At 51.9% G+C, this 18,665-nt stretch overlaps 1 protein-coding gene across 9 annotated transcripts in view; it reads left to right on the top strand.

Annotated features, from left to right (window-relative positions):
• Positions 1 to 838: 838 nt before the first annotated feature.
• TSNARE1 (t-SNARE domain containing 1) overlaps positions 839 to 18,665 on the top strand; it is a 136,397-nt gene continuing 118,570 nt past the window's right edge. For 8 of the 9 annotated variants that reach the window (XM_030795100.1, XM_030795097.1, XM_030795104.1 and 5 more), the window contains exon 1: positions 934 to 984. The gene's annotated coding sequence lies outside the window, so the exon portion shown is untranslated. Of the gene's footprint in view, positions 985 to 18,665 lie in introns of all 9 variants that reach the window. The other variant, XM_030795093.1, reaches the window with a different exon arrangement.

Below are 18,665 nucleotides of genomic sequence, written 5' to 3'. Positions count from 1 at the left end.
GAGGGCGGCGGGGAAACCTCCGCTAGCCGAAGGTGCAGCGGACTCATCACTCTTGCTCTCCTGCCTTGGGTGTGACTCTTGGTTCACCTGCGGGGAAACAGGCTGAAAGGTGACCCTGGCGGCCCAAGGACACACACCCATGGTCCCCAGGTTTCTCCCAGGTCTCTTCTCCAGTAGGTCACAGGGAGAGCGAGGGGCTGGAGTCTTTCGGGAGCTCAGTGCCCGCAGGCAGAGCAGGGAGAGGAGGGAGGCGCCCCAGGCCCCTGCGGAAGGAGGTCCCAGGAGGGTCTCCGCAAGGGGGTCCCCACTCTGCGCTTCAGCTCCTCCCGGGAGGGGCTGCGACCTCGGGCAAAGGTCCCTCAGATGACTTGAGACTCAGTGTCCTCGTTTGTGACACTGGGCGCCCGGAGTCCCCGCGGGGCCTGCTAGCCCCCGGCCGAGCACGGCCCCACGCGGAGCCCGTGCAGCCTGACCTGGGACCCGACGCCCGTCCCCGCAGCCCGAGACGCGCAGGTGCCCGGCCGTGCCCTGGCCGAGACCCGCCGCCTGCGCAGCCCCGCAGAAGCTCCAGCTTTAGCCCGTGTGAGGTCCGGGCTCGGCCTGGGCTGGGCGGAGCCCGCTCCCGAAGCGCCTCAGCGCCGGGCCGCCGCCCTCCGCGTGACCTCCACCTTCGCCGTCATTCCCATGTGCAAAACGGGAAAACGGAGGCCCACCACCAGGCAGGTGGGGACAACCGGCTCGCGCGCGCACCCGCAGAGGCCTCTTGGCCCAGCCGACCGCCGTCCGCGCCGCTTCCGGCTCCGCGCGGGGGCCTCTGGGGCGGGTAGTCCCGGCGCGCGTCCGGGCCCGGCGGCCATTGGCTGGAGCGGGAAGGGGCGCGCACGCCAGCGGCGGGAGGGGCCGTCACGTGATGTTTGGGTGCCCGCCCCGCCCTCCCCGCCCGCCTTGAGCGCCCGGAGCGGTCCGCGAGCCACCGAGGCCCAGGTGAGGCAGCGGCGGTGGGGCTGGGGCCTGGCCGGGGCCGGGCGTGGGGCGGCGAGGGCGAGGCGGTCCGGGGCCGGCGCGGGGCCCGGAGCCCGGCGGGGGCCGCGGCGTGGCGTGGCGTGGCGTGGGGCTCGCGGGAGGCCCGGCGGGGGGCGGGGCCCCGCCGGTGGGGAGGGGAGGGGGCGGGGCCGCGCCGGGGGTGGACCCCAGGGGCGCCAGGGACCCGGAGCCGTAGCCCCCCGAGAGCGCTGCATTTCGGGGACCGGCCCGCGGGCACATGCGCCCCTCGGCGGGTCCTTTCGCTCTGTCCAGACCCCAGGTCGGTGGGCTCTGGCCCGGGCAACCGGTGCCTGCGCCTGGAGGTCAGTGCCGTCCCGGGGAGCGCCTCAGCGCCTACTTGCTGGTTGCAAGGGATGGTGCCCTGCGGGGCCCGCCTTCGAGCCTGAGCTGGGGACCCCGCCCCTGTGTGCTTGCCTCTCCACGCCTTTCTGTCCCTTCTCCAAGTTGTAAGAAGGTGCTTCTTGGGTACTGGGGCCTGCGACATCCCCACCAGGGACTTTCAGGTGATGCTGATCTGTGCTGCCCCCGCAGAAACTCTCCAGGGACCTCGTGTTTGTTGCCTCATGGCGCACTCCTCCTGCTCTGGAAGCTCTGCGATGTCCAGTGTGGTAGCCCCTAGGCATGCGTGGCTGTTTACATTGACCTTAACATGAAGGATTCAGGTTCTCCGTGCCAGTGGTCACATGTCAGACAGTAGCCACACGTGTCTGGTGGCGGCTGTGTTGGGCAGCGCGGGTAGGGAACACTGCTTATCACAGGAAGTTCTGTGAGCCGTGGTGCTGCTGAAAATGGGCCTCGCCCGTGCTTCTCTGCCCCTGTGTCTCTGTCCCTCATCCTGCCAGGTGCCTTTCTAGCCACACCTGGCGCCCTTTCCTTCCTCTGCTGCACACTTGCCTGTTCTTTTAGTTCCTGGCTCGCTCCTGGCTTTGTGGCAGCTCCGCTTCCAGCATGTCTGAGCTCACCTTTCTGATCACTCTCCCTACAGTATTTCCTGTTTGTCATTGTCACTCATTTGCTTGTTTTCTGTTTTATCTTTAGTGTCTGTGAGACAGGGGTGGGGATTGTTGCTTAGGATACCCCCAGTGTGGACACAGTATTAAGTTGAAAGAAAGCTGAAGTTTGTTAGTACTGGAGTGCTTCCCCCGACTGAACCGCTGCTTTGATACAGTTCGACCCCATACATCACAGGACCTCAGCAGAAATCTGGTAGAACAAATGTTTGGACACAGCAGCACAGGCCGTGAATGCAGGTGGCTGTGGGAGGCTGGCAAATCCAAGAAGACTTCCTGGAGGAGGTTGAGTTTTTGGCTGGGTCACCTCTGTTTCTCTCCTCCTTTGCTGGCCTGGCCCCATGAACGTCTGGCAGCCTGTGGCTGCTCTGATTCTATCCGGGAACCTTCCCTGGACAGTTCCCCTGAGTCTGGCCCTCTGCAGATGCTGCGTCAAGAGCCTAGGCCTAAGCACTCAGTCTAGGGGCTTTTGGGCTCGTGGGCAGCCAGGTGTCCCTAAGTCTCTTCCACAGCTCCTCATGGCCTGCAGAGCGAGGTCGTGGGTTTGGCTCATGCCAGCAGCTCTAGCCACATCTTCAGTCTGTGCTTTACGTCCCTGACAGTGCAGTCATTTTTCCCGTCTAGTCTGTGGCTTTTCTCACCGGTGTGCCTGTCGATGCAGAGCCTTCTGCTTGGAATGCCCTGGCACTCTTGTGTTTGTCTCTCCTGTGTGCCTGGGAGCCTCTGTGGCATAGACCTCTGCTGTGTCACCCTTGTGTCCTGAGCGCCCAGCCCAGCACCGAGAGTAGGATGGGCACCCAGCAGGTTTTGATGAATAAATAAACTGGACACGTAAGGCTTTGAGGAGAACGTGGTGAGAAGTGTAGTTGTGGAAGATCATGTGATGCTGAAGCTTGAGATGGAATCAGGGAGTCACCTTCCAGGTGGGGAGGAAAGACACACACGCCTCGACCATGGCTGTACCAAGCCATTCGAGACGTGGCGTGGGTGCATCCTTCCACGGTCCTGAAAAGGGGTGGTGAGTGTCTGCAGGTGATGACACTAATGATACTAGTCACAGCACTTCCTGGTGCCAGGTGACCAGTGACCTGTGTTCATTACTCAGTTTACTCTCACAGCCACCCTGGGAGGAGGGTCTGTTATCCCCATTTCCCAGATGGAGAGACTGAGGCACAGAATGGTGATCTTGCCGTGAGTCCCTCAACTGTCGGGTTCTAGGACGTCATTTGTTCAGCCCAGATGGACACATTTCTTCCGAGGTTGTTGGGCGTTTTATCCCCGAGTGGTGTTTAGCCATATGAACAGTTGGCTAGGGGTTAGGCTATCTTCTTCTTATTTTTATTTTTATTTTTTGACACGGAGTCTCACTCTGTCGCCAAGCTGGAGTGCAGTGGCACAATCTCGGCTCACTGCAACCTCCACCTCTCAGGTTCAAGTGATTCTCCTGCCTCAGCCTCCCAAGTAGCTGGGACTACAGGTGCCTACCACCACGCCTGGCTAATTTTTTGTATTTTTAGTAGAGACGGGGTTTCACCATGTTGGCCAGGATGGTCTCGATTTCTTGACCTTGTGATCCACCCACCTCGGCCTCCCAAAGTGCTGGGATTACAGGTGTGAGCCACCGCGCCCGGCCCTTTTTATTTTTTTTTTTGAGAAGCTTTCCTCTTGTTGTCCAGGCTGGAGGGCATTGGTGCAATCTTGGTTCACTGCAACCTCTGCCTCCTGGGTTCAAGCGATTTTCCTGCCTCAGCCTTCCGAGTAGCTGGGATTACAGGGGCCTGCCACCATGCCTGGCTAATTTTTTGTATTTGAAATAGAGATGGGGTTTCACCATGTTGGCCAGGCTGGACTCATACTATTGACCTTCAGGTGATCAACCTGCCTCAGCCTCCCAAAGTGCTGGGATTACAGGCGTGAGCCACTGTGCCCAGCCACCTCTTTTTTTTTTTTGAGATAGGCGTGTCTCACTATGTTGCCCAGTTGCCCAGGCTGGTCTTGAACTCCTGGCCTTAAGCCATCCTCCTGCCTCAGCCTCCCAGAGTGCTGGGATTCCCAGCATGAGTCACGGCGTCTGGCTCCAGGCTTTCTGTTTTAAGGCACACGGGCGTTTCTGTGGCTACTGGGTTTGTTTGGATGGTGTTATTTGCTCTAAGTAGATTTTGACCTTGTGGCCCAGTCCAGCTGTAATTCATTATGTTCTTTAAAGTCGGATTTGTGCGTCGTCCGTAGTAGTGGACTCCTGAGCAGCCCTCCTCTCAGATTCCTCTGCTTTCTGCTGGGATGCTCAGCCCTGTCTAAACATTTGCGGCATCTGTGTGTGGAGCAGTGGTGACCGAAAGACTGAAGGCAAGAAGGAGTGAGCGGGAGAGTTGGAGAGTGCATGGCCGGCGCTGTCTCTCCAAAGATGACAGTCCGTTGTTCAGTGTGGGTGCTTAGGTTTGACTCTGCTCTCTGTACTGAGGGCATCCTCATCCCGTCCCTCTTGGGTGCACTGAGGCAGCTGGGGAAGATCATCATTCCTCCTGCCCCCACAGTCCCCAGCACCAGTGGTGGACTCTGTACCTTTCCACACCTCCCCGTCTGCCAACCCACCCACAGGGAGCTGTGCATCTCTGAATGTCCATCCAGCTGTGGCCCAGGGCCTGGGGCCCAATAAATGCCTGGTGGAGATTTGCTGAAGAAGTGAGGGGTTGTTTCAGAGCTGATCTTGAACTTGTGCTGTTCTTATTCCACTATCATTCCTGTTAGTGCTGCATGGTGAAGCCATCTGGAAGCTTCCACAGGAAGAGTTTTCTTGGTCCAAGTTCCCTGGCAGAGAAGAAGGGCACTGCCAACAATGGCAAGCCAGGTGCCTTGAATAGGTTTCTGAAGATGCCTTATGGGCGGGGTGTCCTCACCTACGGAGCCGAGTTGGGCAGTGTCTCCTGCAGGGGCCTTGCTTCAGGGTGTCCTGCTTGCCATCCAGGGCTGTCCTCAGAAGCCAGCTGTGGCTGTCCTGCCTGCCCTTATCCAGGCCATGAGATTCTCTCGTCAACTTGCGGCTTGGCTGAGTCCAGGATGGGGGTGAAGGTGGCTCCGTGGGGGCTTCAAATCCAGACTGTGCTGCACAGGGCCCTTCCTTTTTGGTCCTTGGGTAGGTCCTGTTAGGACTTGAACCCACTCGGGGGCCACTGCGGGCAAGCAGGACGGTCTGCTGGGGGTGCCTGCCTGGACAGGGTCATTGGCACGTCCCCAGCCCCTGCCCCTGCCGTCAGGGCTGCTGTCTGAGATGCGTAGTGTTCTGTGAGACTGTGCTAAGGCCATGCCTGGCGTGAGTCTTGGGATGGACACAGTGGCAAGCAGGATCAGGCTGTTCTGGCCTTGCTCCCGACACTGCTGTGCACCTTACAGAGCAAGGTCGCGGCAGTGGAGTGAGGAGGTGGGGAGGGCACCTTACAGAGCAGGGTCGCGGCAGTGGAGCGAGGAGGTGGGGAGGGCACCTTACAGAGCAGGGTCCCGGCAGTGGAGCGAGGAGGTGGGGAGGGCACCTTACAGAGTAGGGTCCCGGCAGTGGAGTGAGGAGGTGGGGAGGGCACCTTACAGAGCAGGGTCGCGGCAGTGGAGCGAGGAGGTGGGGAGGGCACCTTACAGAGCAGGGTCGCGGCAGTGGAGCGAGGAGGTGGAGATGGGAGCTGACTCTGCTGGGGGTGTGCTTTGGGAGGGTTTGGGGGCATGTTTTGGGGCTGGGGGTGTGTTTTGGGCAGGGCTGGGGATGTGCTTTGGGAGGGTTTCGGGGTACGTTTTGGGCAGGGCTGGGTAGATACCTGGGAAGAATCCTGGATGCTGGTGAGGCCTGAGCTGTGTCTGGAGAACTGAGTGGCCTTAGCCAGGGAGGGCAGGAGAGGAAGCTGCTCCAGGCAGCAGGAGGCCCAAGGGAAGGCACAGGAGTGCTAGACTCCTAGTAGGCAGGTCTGACCCGGGTCAGCCTGTGAGGGTCTTGGGAGGCAGGGTGAGGCCTGGGCTTTTCTGGTGGCTGTTGTTGCTGAGCAGGGAACCCAGGGCCCAGGCCTAGGTTTGCTGAAGAGGTCTGGAGACAGGGCTGGGTGCAGCAGTGCCACACCTAGGGCCTGTGGCTGGACCTGCAGGGGCCAGGCCCCATGTCTTGGGACTGTGTGGCTGGGTGCCTTGTGGTGCCCACGCTGTGGGCCCCCTCGATGGATTGGTGGGCTAGCCACGCAGCTGAGTGGACTGGCAGCAGCTACTGCTCATTATCCTGGCAACCCTGGGCTTCAGGCTGCAGGCTTGAGCCCTCCCCAGCATGGAAGCGAGTGAGCAGAGCCAGGCACTCACACTGGCCTGGGAGCCCCGACCCAGTGCTCTGGCCAGGTCAACTGTTGTTTTCTTCCGCCATGGACGATTGCCTTGTTTTCTCCCTCTGATTTGCCCCGAGGGGAGGGCTACAAGCCAGCCCTGACTTATGTAGCGTCCAGATAGGGACACAGCATTGCCGCATCTTAGCCGTGGGACCCTGACCATGTCACTTGGCCCCTTCAGAAGCCCTGCCTTTCCATGTCATTAGTCTGATCCTGCAGCCTCCTGGCAGCATTGTGTCTGTCCCAGAGACTTGGAATCCCCGGGCATCTTGGGGACATCACCTGAGGGGTGTAGGGAAGAATTCCCAAGGTGCACAGAGGGGCTGTGGAAGGTCAGGGAGTGCAGCCCCTGGGCAGGTGGAGCCGCCTGTCTCCTTTGAGACCCTCGGGCTGCCTCGCCACTGCCACACGCATCGGAGGGCTCTACCCGGTCAGCCACAGCACGGCCAGATCGTGCAGTAGAACTGAGCGTCAGGCTGTCTTGGATTCTGATTCTAATAACACCTCCCGATTTTGACCACAGGGCCTCTGTCAGGCACCTGCTAGGCTCTTCCTACTCCTCAGATCAGGAAACTTCCCAGCCTTGGGAAACTTACCTGAAGTCACAGGTGGGGGTAAATGACCAGCCATGACTTGAGCCCTGGTGTTCTGACCAGGATTCTGATCAGAGGCAGAAATCAGAGGCACTGCTCACCGTTCTGCTGCCCTGCCCGCCTGGCGATCCTGCTCTGCTGCTCTCCAGGAGGACCAGGCTGGAAGCAGCTTTACAAACAAAAATTCCCTGTTTGAGTTAGAGGATGTTATTAATAACGGCAATTACTGCACTAATAAAGACCGAATCCTGTCCCTCCCTTCCATCTCGTGGTGATGTTCCAGAGTAGAGTGTGGCGAGGGTTCACAGGCTTGAAAGAATCCAGATATGGAGGCTGAGATTTCTGATGGAGAGGGGAGGTGGCCGGAGCTCACGATTCTTGTTCCCATAAGGCTTGAGGTTAGGAGGTTGGGGTGGTGTGAGCCCCCTGGAGGCTGTGGTTGCCTGTGGGTGGTGTCTAGTTGAGCCAAGCGTTTCCAGGGCTTTGGGGCCAGGCGTGTGTGTGTGTGTGTGTGTGTGTGTGTGTGTGTGTGTTTATCGCCTGAGCCTGACCCTGGGTGTCATCTGAGGGGTGCAGACTGAGCCTGTACCAATGGGAAGCTGGGCATTGGAGGAGTGATGGTGAAGGAGTTGAGTGTGGCGTGGTCTGGGGAAGATGAGGGCCAGTGTTCTGAGGGCATGGGTCATCAAGGCTCCTGTAAGAGCCATGGACAAAGAGAGCCACAGGCGTCTGCCCTGGACAGAGCGGGCCACCTTGGCTGCCCTCCAGCCGGACCCATGATCCATTCTAGCCAAGTATTTGGAAGGGGACATATTTTTAAACCAGAGCCCAGAATCAGTCTCTCCCAGCATTAGAAAGAAACACAACACAGCAGCCTCCTTCCTCGGCTGGCTGCCCTTGGTGCTAATGAGGAGCTGGATTCCTTGCTGGGAGTCTGACCTCCTTCTCTCTGCTGCTCACTTGTGGGAAGGTGCTGATGAGTGTGGCGTGCTGGGAGTGGGCGCAGGAGGCGGAATTGCGAGTGGGGAGGACCGTTGCTTCTGCTGCTTCCTGGTACCTGGGCGTTTTCGCTGGTCACAGCCTCCAGCCTGGGCCCTTTAATTCTGCATCTTGCTGAGGGGTAGATCTAGCCGTGCCGCCCCCTGGCGACAGATCTTCCTGGCAGCTTCAGCCTCATTCTCACTTGGCATTTGCCGTGCTCCCTGGGCTTTCCAGCCCCTGGGAAACCAGCTGCGCTGACTTCTCAGGATGTCCCCAGCCTGCCCCCGGTGTCTTTGCTGGGGCTGCCCCTCTGTCTGGAGTGGCTCCGACTGGTGACCTCCTGGGCTGTTGAAGTCTCCGCTTGGGGACGCCGTCAGGAGTCAGCCCCATCCACTCATCCTGAGGGCCTGGTGCCTCCCGGGGAGGGCAAGGCAGAGAGAGGGCTGCAGATTTTGGGAAGTGGCTCCGCGTGGCTCGGGCCTTGTTGCATCGCAGTTGTTCGCTTTCCTCCTTCAGGGCCAGGACCTTGTCTTTTCTCTCTCCGTGGTCCCAGCACAGGAAAATGTGCGCAGTGGGCACAAGATAACCATGGGAGGAGCTGAGCCTCACCTTTAGGCTGCTCAGCCTCTGATGCACGGGGCCGCCCCCTCCCCTGCCAGGAGCAGGAAGTGGTGGGGGAAAGGAACAGCGATGCTTCCTGCAGGCGGGCAGGTCCTGACTTCCCCGTGCAGCCTCCAAGGTGACGCCATCACCCTGTCTTATGGAAGGGAGACCGAGTCACCTGCCTGTGTCTCTCCTCATGGAGACTTGGCTTCTAGGGCCCTGCACCCTTAGCGCACCTCACTGTCCCCGGGGCGCAGGCACGGCCTGGATGCTGCCAGCAGAGGAGCCTTGGCAGGGCACGCAGGGACGTGGACAGGCACGCTGGCGGCTGGGGTGTGAGGAGTGCTGCGGTGACCCTGTGGACCATCCCACAGCTCAGAGCTCAGTGGCCTGGTGGCCCCGGTGCCCCTGGTTGGAGCAGGGAGGTGGGAGTTGTTTTCTGTCCAACCCGAGAGGTGATGTGGTTTCCCAAGACCATGAAGCAAGCGCAGAGCAGAGCTGTGGGAGGAATCCCGTGGGGTCTGGCTGTAGAAACTGTGGCCTGTCATTCCCACACTGTGCCATGGGAAATGGGCCCAGGACTATGGGGCACTTCCAGGTGAGTCAATTTGCGCCTTGGAACCCCAGGGGTTCTAGTCTTAGACCTGCTGCCATCATCGTCCCTCCCTTTACCCAGAGCAGCTTTGATGTGATCTGTTTCACTTGGTGTTTTCTGAGTACGGTTGTGTTTGGAGGAAAGATTCTGTAGCTAAGAATAGTTCTAGAGCTGCTTTCATTCCCCAGTTTACAGATGGGCTGTCCGGTCCACCCGCCCTGCTGCTGTGGGGTGCCCACACCCTGGTTCCTTCAGTCTGGCAGGGTGGTCCGACGGGCAGAGCACCTCCCGCCTTTCTGCGTATCTGCCCCCGAAGCTGTTATATTGACACCTTAACCGGTGCGAGAGGGTATGGAGGCCGCAGGCATAAGCGTGGGGCCCACGGGCAGCCTGCAGGCTTCTGCCTTAGCCAGGGCAGGAGGGCCTCCCAGCCCAGCAAGGAGTGAAGATGGGCAGCCAGCGTGGGCAGACCTGTAATTGGACGAGTGGAGAACGTAACCATATAGGCAAGGTTTTGCTTTCGTAATGAACATCCCTCAGGTTTTAGTAGCCTGAAGCAACAAAGGTGTGTGTTCGTTGGGGACTCACAGTTCACTGGCCAGGAGGAACCACACGGCTGCAACCACAAGAGGCCAGGAAGTGCCCCACACTCCCCGAGGGAGGAGAACTGGAAGTCTCGGGTGAGCAGCACGAGCGATGCCACACCAGCACGTAGCCAGGCAGCTTGTGCTGTGAACTGGCCGCCTTTGCTGTCCGGGCTTTCCCTCGATTTTCCTCCCGGGCTTCCCTATCTGCAGTAGGAGAGGGTGGGCTGTGTGACGCTTCGTCTCCCTCTAGTCCTCCACTCCAGGAGGTGGTGGAGTGGACGGCGCAGGTGCTCCGGGGAGCCAGACCAGGGAGAATGTGGCCTCTGCTCTTTCACTTAGCACCTTTGGGCGTGGCGTTTGACATCTCAGGGTCTTTTTGTAAATTAAACTGTCTATCGTGACCGTTGTAAATTCACGTACAGTTGTGAGAAATAATACACAGATCCTGTGCACTCTTCACCCAGTTTTCCCAGTGGTAGCTTTGTGCAGAACGAGGACGATAGCACAGCCAGCGGATTGGCCGACGCGGTCGCCATGCCGAGGTTTCCATCATCACTCAGCGGAGCCCTGTGTCGGTGCCCATTTCAGCGAAGCCTACCTTGCTTCTGCCGCGAACCCTTCCTTAACTCCTGGGAGCCACCAGTCCGCTCTCCACCTCCGTAATGTCGTCAGTTGAAGTGAGTTGTAGAAGTGGAATCCTGCAGTATGTGGCTGGGGATTGGCTTTTTCCATTCGCCATCATTCCCCGGACGGTTCTCAGGGCTGCTGCAGGGGCCAGGAGTGGTTTCTTCCTGTTGCTGAGGCCTGTTCCACGGTGTGGGTGGCCCACAGGTTATTCTAATGATCTTTTACTTTCTATTTTGAATAGTTGAGGTAGTTTGACAATTAAAACACGGCAGGAAGCATCCAGTAGAAAGTGTCCCTATCCCTGGCTGGCCCAGCCCTCATCTCCACAGCAGCCACTCTTGTGAGTTTCTTTCTTTCATTTTTTTTTCTTTTTCTCTTTTTGAGACGGAGTTTCGCTCAGGCTGGAGTGCAACGGTGCGATCTCGGCTCACCGCAACCTCTACCTCCCAGGTTCAAGCAATTCTCCTGCCTCAGCCTCTTGAGTAGCTGGGATTACAAGCATGTGTCACCATGCCCGGCTAATTTTGTATTTTTAGTAGAGATGGGGTTTCGCCATGTTGGCCAGGGTGGTCTCAAACTCAAACTCCCGACCTCAGGTGATCCGCCCGCCTCGGCCTCCTGAAGTGCTGGGATTACAGGTGTGAGCCACCGCGCCCAGCCTCTTGTGAGTTTCTCACACAGTCACGTAAAGCGTAAGGACGTTTTGGTCAATGGTGGATGGTATAGACGAGGGTGGGCCTGTAAGATTATACTGGCGCCGAAAAATTCCCGTCACCTGGTGATGTCCTAATGGTCATGATGTTGCAGTGCAATGCATTACTCACGTGTGTGTGGAGGCGCTGGTGTAAGCAGACCTGCTACACTGCCTGTCCTCTAAAAGTTCGGCACGTGCTGCGTAATACTTGATAATAAACACTTACGTTACCGTTTTGTGTATTTACTATACTTTCTATCATTATTTTAGACTGTACTCCTTCTACTTATTAAAAAAAAGTGGGCTGGGTGTGGTGGCTCACGCCTGTAATCCCAGCACTTTGGGAGGCCGAGGTGGGTGGATCACCTGAGGTCAGGAGTTTGAGACCAGCCTGGCCAACATGGTGAAACCCTGTCTACTACAAATGCAAAAATTAGCCGGCCATGGTGGTGCGCCCCTGTAATCCCAGTCACTCGGGAGGCTGAAGCAGGATAATCACTTGAACCTGGGAGACAGAGGTTGTAGTAAGCTGAGATCGCACCATTGCACTCCAGCTTGGGCAACAAGAGCAAAACTCCGTCTCAAAAAAAAAATTTAACTGCAAAACAGCCTCAGGCAGGGCCTTGAGGAGGTATTGTCACGGTATCCCTGGGGTGTCACTTAGACCGTTGGAAACCTCTGTGGCCGGCGGTGCCTCTGCCTGAATCGTGCTTACACCCACTGGGCTTGTTCCGCCCACTCAGCCCAGTAGGCTGTGCTCAGCTCATGCTACCAGCCCAGAGCCCACACCTGCCAAGGGTGAGCCAGGCATGGAGCAGTGAGGGGCGTGTGGGTGAGCAAGCATGGGTCTGGCCACTATGTGCAGCCAGGCACGCCGGCTGCTGTGGCAGGGCGGGCAGCCCCAGGTGCTGGCACAGATGCTGGCTCCATGCAGTGCTGCGGCTGGACCAGATATACTGCACACGGCGTCCACTGTGAGCACCCGCGTCTGGATGAGGGGAACGTGGTGGCGCTAGAAGCTTGGAGACGCCAGGAACCGCAGAGCCCCAAAGAGGGTGCCACAGCCCTGGCTCAAGGAGTTTCTAGGTCTGGGCTTCCTGAAGAGCTGAAGAGCTGCAGCTCTTTCTTCCTTCTTGTCACCTGCAATGTTGCAAGTGGGGAGCGTGTCTATTATGAAGTCCCCAGCAGTGTATAGCGTCTGTTACAGAGTCCCCAGCAGTGTACAGCGTCTGTTACAGAGTCCCCAGCAGTGGCAGCGTCTGTTACAGAGTCCCCAGCAGTGCGCAGCGTCTGTTACAGAGTCCCCAGCAGTGTACAGCATCTGTTAAAACGTCCCCAGCAGTGTACAGTGTCTTATAAAGTCCCCCGCAGTGTACAGCATCAGTTATAATAAAGTCCCCAGCAGTGTACAGCGTCTGTTATAAAGTCCCCAGCAGTGTACAGTGTCTTATAAAGTCCCCTGCAGTGTACAGCATCAGTTATAATAAAGTCCCCAGCAGTGTACAGTGTCTGTTATAAAGTCCCCTGCAGTGTACAGCATCTGTTATAAGTCCCCAGCAGTGTACAGTGTCTTATAAAGTCCCCTGCAGTGTACAGCATCAGTTATAATAAAGTCCCCAGCAGTGTACAGCGTCTGTTATAAAGTCCCCAGCAGTGTACAGCATCTGTTATAATGTCCCCAGCAGTGTACAGTGTCTGTTATAAAGTCCCCGCAGTGTACAGCATCTGTTATAATGTCCCAGCAGTGTACAGATCTATTAAAGTCCCCCGCAGTGTACAGCATCAGTTATAATAAAGTCCCCAGCAGTGTACAGCGTCTGTTATAAAGTCCCCAGCAGTGTACAGCATCTATTATAAAGTCCCCCGGAGTATAGAGTAATGTCCCAGGCCTTCACATTCACTTGCCACCCACTCACTGAGGCACGCAGGCAACTTGTAGTCCTGCAAGCCCCATTCATGGTAAGTGCCCTATACAGGTGTACCATTTAAAAAAATCCTTAAAACTGTATTTTTGCCGTACCTTTTCTATGTTTAGATATGTATAGATATGCAGATTCTTACCACTGTGTTACAGTTGCCTACAGCATTTAGTACGTTTGCCTGCTGTCCAGGTTTATAGCCTGGAGCAATAGATTTTACCACATGGCCTGGGTGTGTATTGGGCTCCAGCATTTGGTGTGTGAAGATATACTCTGTGATGTTTGCACAGTGAGGAAATCATCTAATGATACAGTCCTCAGATTGTATCCCCATGGTTAAGCAAAGAATGACTGTTTGTCCTTCCAGAGCTTCATTATACATTCCAAGCAAACATAAACATTTCTTTTTTGCTTTTTCTTTCACAAGTCATGATATGACACATTCCTGCACCTTGGGTCCCTCCCTCCCTTGGCGAAGTGTTAATGTGGTAAGTGATGTGGAGATCTTTTGGAATCAGTCCGGGGTTCCTTTCTTGTCTCTGACAGTCACAGAGGATTCCATGGTGTACATATGCTCAGACGGATTTCCTAGGCCTCAGGATGGACATTTAGGTGACTTTCGATCTTTTCCTATTACAAAATGGGTGGCCTAGTTCATATGCTGCTTTGCACATGTTTAAGTGTGATGTATGTGCAGGATAAACGCTCAGAACAAGTGCTGGGTCAATAAGGGTACACACTTTTGTAATTTTGATGTACACTGCCAAATTATCCTGTAACCCCATTTATTTCCACTTTTGTTGCCTTTGCTTTTGGGGTCATATTCAAAAAGTCATTGCCCAGACTGATGTTATTGGAGCTTTTGCTCCCTTCTAGTTGTTTTATGGTTTTAGGACTAAATGGTTGTCTTTAATCCATTTTGAGTTGATTCTTGTATATGGTGTGAGATGTGTCCACTGTTATTCCTCTGTATCTAGAGAAGCAGTTTTCCCAGCATCATTTATTGAGAGACTATCCTTTTCTCATTGTGAATTCTTGGAACCATTGTCTAAAATCATTTGACCATAAATGAGTGGATTTATTTCTGGGCTCTCTATCCTGTTTTGTTAGGCTGTATGTCTGTTTTTATGTCATCACCATGCTGTTTTGATTACTATAGCTTTGTGGTATGTTTTGAGTCAGGTTTTCTTTATCCTCAGAAATTTTATCCCTTTTATTGTTGTTCAAGGAATATTTTCTTCTTTATTTATCACGTATGTGTGTGAATACTATTGTATTCTAAATATTAATTTTGGGCCAGGCACAGTGGCTCATGCCTGTAATCCCAGCACTTTGAGAGGCCGGGGCAGGCAGATCACCTGGCTGAGGTCAGGTGTTTGAGACCAGGAGTTTGAGACCAGCCTGGCCAACGTGGCAAAACACTGTCTCTACTAAAAATACAAAAATTAGCTGGGCATGGTGGCGTGTGCCTGTAATCCCAGCTACTCAGGAGGCTGAGGCAAGAGAATGACTTGAACCTGCGAGGTGGAGGTTACAGTGAGCTGAGATCCTCCCACTGCTTTCCAGCTTGGGTGACAGAGCGAGACTCTGTCTCAAAAAAAAAAAAAAAATTGTTTTTTGCTAACTTACTGGTTTCTTCTGTTTTTTTTTTTTTAGTTCATTATCTTGGGTTTTCAAGGTATCCATTCATGTGAACTGCAAATAGTGATGGTTAACCTTATCCTTTCCAATTTTATACTCTAGTTTCTTTCTCTTACCTATTTTTGTGGACTAGATCCTTCAGCATGATGGTAGCTAATGGTGTTTTTAGTAGACACCTATTAGGAATGTCTCTGCTGTTACTCCATAAAGCAGAGTATAGCTTTGGATTGAGAAAGGTATGTTAATGAAAAACCTGTACTTTCTATTTTATTTCATGTTTTCTTTTTTAAAAAATCAAGAATCATTATTGAATTTTGTCAGTTGCTTTTTAAAAAAAATCATCTATGGGGTGATCATATGATTTTTTTCTTAAGACATATTCATATAATGAATTATACAAATGAAGTTGCTAATAATGAAAGAGTCTTAAATTCCTTGATTATACTTCACTTGGTCTGATACATAATTCTTTTAAGGTGCTGGTGAATATACTTTTTGCTGATATTTAATTGATTTTTATGTATTGTTCTTCATAATTAAGGTTGGTCTGTAGTTTTCTTTTGTATGTACACATTTTTTTGGTTGTGATATCAACATCATAGTTGCTTCGTAAATGTAATATAGAAGTTATATTTCTTATGCCATTCTCTGGAATAGTTTAATAGCACTGAATTGCCTGGTCTCTAAAGAGTGGTTAGATTCCTCTGTGAAACTGTTGGGGCCTGGTGCCTTTTTGTTTGTTTTGTTTTCATTTTGAGGATGAAAGTTCTTTTATGATTTTGTCTTTATTATTTTCCCTATGGAAATTATTCTGTTTGAACTTTTTGGGATCAGTTTTGTAAATATTTTCCCAAGCGATCATCAATTTCATCCCGTTTGTCAAATTTATTCGTGTGGGCTTGAGTAAAATGATCTTCTGTGACTCTTTTAATATCTTTGGTTTCTGGGGTTATTTTTGTCTCAGTTGCTTCTCTTGTTTTTCTTGGTTAGGTTAGTGAATAGTTTCCATTTTATTGTTTTATTTTTTCTTCCAAGATTCAGCTTTTGAATTTTTAAATTAAATTAATTGCCTTATTTCTCTGCTTTTTAAACTCCCTTGTTTTTGCTATAATAATCCCTTCTACTTTTCCTCAGTTTATCTTATCGTTTTTCTAAATGTCTGGTGTGAATGCTTGATTCATTTTTTATTATTCTTTTCAAACGTATTTTGTATTCAAGGGCTGATGCCTAAGTTTAGATGAGACACATTTTCCTTATCATTGCTGTTTAGAAGTTCTGCAGTTTTGGTTTGTATTTTCTTTTTGGTTCAAGAGTTTTTCAGGAGCAAGTTTTAAAATTTCCAAGTAACAAGTCTTTTAATTTCCTGATTTTGTTAGTATTCCAGTTTTAATTGCATTTTGGTGAGAGAATATTGACTATTCCCTCTTGAACTTTTGGGTTTCGGAGGGTTTTGGAAGGTTTCTTACGTTCCTAATTTGGAGTCAGTTTTCATCACTGTTCCACTGGGGCTTGAAAAGAGGATTGGGTTGTTGTTTTGGGTTACACAAGTTTGATGTGTGTATCAATCACTTTTACCGCCTTAATTGTGTTATTTAGGTCATGTGTAATCCTGACTTAGTTTTCGTCTCTTGTTCTGTTGTGGACCAAGAGGAGTGAATTAATGTCTACCATTGATACATTTCTGTCTGTTTCTCCTTGTGGCTCCTGTGAATGTTGGCTGCTATGTGATTTGTTGCATAGCTGTTTATAACTATTATATTTTTATTCTGAAGTGCATGCATTAGGATCAAAGTGTCCTTCTTTGTCTCATTTCTACTTGTCTGACTATAAGATCATAACTAGTGCTTTCTCGAGTTTGTATCTGCTTGGCATACCTTTGCCCATTACAAAATTTTAACTCTACCGAATTATTTTAAATGTGTCTCTTCCACCACGTGAAGTTAGATTTTGCCTTGTGATTCAATCGGGGAATCTTTTTCTTTTTCTTGCCTAGTGAAGTTAAACTCATGTACATTTATTGATAGGTCAACTATATTTGACGTGAGTGGTGGTGTGCTTTGTGCGTGCATGTATTGTTAAGTCTTTTACTCTGTGGTGCATTTTCTTTCCTTTTTAAAAATTTTAAAGAATTCTTATATTGAAGAGAGTCTATGCTTTTGTTTATATGAGATATTATAGTATCTCATGTAATTCATAAATGCCTCTAATACTTCGTGTTGAGAGGGACCATTTATTAAGTACCTTCTGTGATAGCCAGAATAATGTTCTCCCATTGCCCCAGATAGCCACGCTCTAGTCCCTAACACCTGTGAACATGTCATGTTACATGGCAAAAGGGTCTTTGCAGATGTGGTTAAAGGGTATGGATCTCAAAGTAGATTGATTATCCTGGATTACCTGGGAAGGCTGAATTATCTGAGTCCTGAAAAGCAGAGAGCATTCTCTGGCAAGAAATGGGAGCTGTGTGGTGAAGGAGGATGTTAGAGAGGTCCCAAGAGTGAGAAAGATTTGCTGGCCCCTAGATGCAAGGACTCTAGGGGTTAAGAGTGGTCCCCTGCCAGGAAGGAAACAGGGCCTCAGTCCTGTAGCCACAGGGACCTGGATTCTTCCTGCAATCCGAGTTATTTTCCCAGTCTCCAAGTAGGAACATGACCCAGCTGGACTTCTGACCTGCAGAAGCTGTGAAAGAGCAAATTTGTCTGTTTTAAGCAGCTACATTTGTGGTGATTTGATATGGCAGTCATTGGAAACTAGTACACCTTCTATGAGTAATTACAAAATGAATGTATTTTGTTTTCTTCCTCCCATCACCGATTTTCGATGACAATAGTACCTTTCTCAGTGTTTGCCTTTATACTATTAAATCTACTTGTATTTCTGTTACTGAAATGTCAGCTTTAAATGATATCCTTTGACTCCAGTTCTTACTAATGAGGTGAGGAGCTAATTGTTCTACCTCACTCCCTCTTGTCTCATTCCCCTCCCAGGTGTCATCTGTTGAGTCATTACTCTGTAGTCAGGGCTTATCTGCATTCTGTTCTGTCACCCCAAGCTCACATTTGTTTTAGTCTTAAATCTACTGGTAAATATATTAATAGTTCATGCTCATTGACAGTAGTTTTGATGACATTCCTCTGTCAGCTTTTGATTGGCTGAGGTTTGTCTTGAAGGTGTTTTTTCAGAATGGTGGGTGGGAACAGTCCCTAAATGCTGCATATTTAAAGCTGTGGCTTCTTGGCTTGCGGGATGGTTTGAATGTTGCTGGAGCCCTTGGTTTGGGCCACTGTCCTTCCAGTGTCTTGGAGGTGTCACTGCATTGTCTTCTGACCTCTAATGTTGTTTCAGAGGAATCTGTGGCCTGGCTGCCTTTATAAGTGCCTGCCTGCCTGCCTGCCTGCCTGCCTGCCTGCCTCCCTCCCTCCCTCCCTCCCTCCCTCCCTCCCTCCCTCCCTCCCTCCCTCCCTCCCTCTGTCTCTTCCTTCCTTTCTCTCTCTTTCTCTCACCTCATTTCATTCACTTTTCTTGTCTCTATCATGTGTAATACTTTTAAAATCAGATTTTTTGTTGTTGTTGAGTTGTAGGAATTCTTTACTTATATTGGATGTTAATCCCTCAACAGACACATGACTTGCACATGTTTTCTCCCGTGTCGTGAGTGGCCTTTGCACTCTGTTGATAGTGTACTTTCATGTACAAAAGTTTTTAATTTTGATAAAATCCCATCTGTCTATTTTTTTCTTTTCTTGTCTGTGCTTTTGGTGTCTGTCATAGCTAAGAAATCATTGCCAAATCCAGCGTCATGCACATTTTCCTTTATGTTTTCTTGTAAGAGTTTAATAATTTTAGCTTTTACTTTTAGGCCTTTGATACATTTCATGATAATTTTTGTGTGTGGTTTAAGGGGAGAATCCAACTTCATTCTTTTGCATGGGGCTATCCAGTCTTTCCAGCACCATTTGTTGAAAAGATGATCCTTTTCTCATTGAATAGTCTTAGCATGCTTGTTGATGATCATATGA

This window comes from Nomascus leucogenys, chromosome 16 (genome assembly GCF_006542625.1).
Source record: "Nomascus leucogenys isolate Asia chromosome 16, Asia_NLE_v1, whole genome shotgun sequence".
Classification (NCBI taxonomy): Eukaryota; Metazoa; Chordata; class Mammalia; order Primates; family Hylobatidae; genus Nomascus; species Nomascus leucogenys.
Note: the sequence above shows the minus strand (reverse complement) of the source record. Positions and strands in the feature narration are given on the sequence as shown.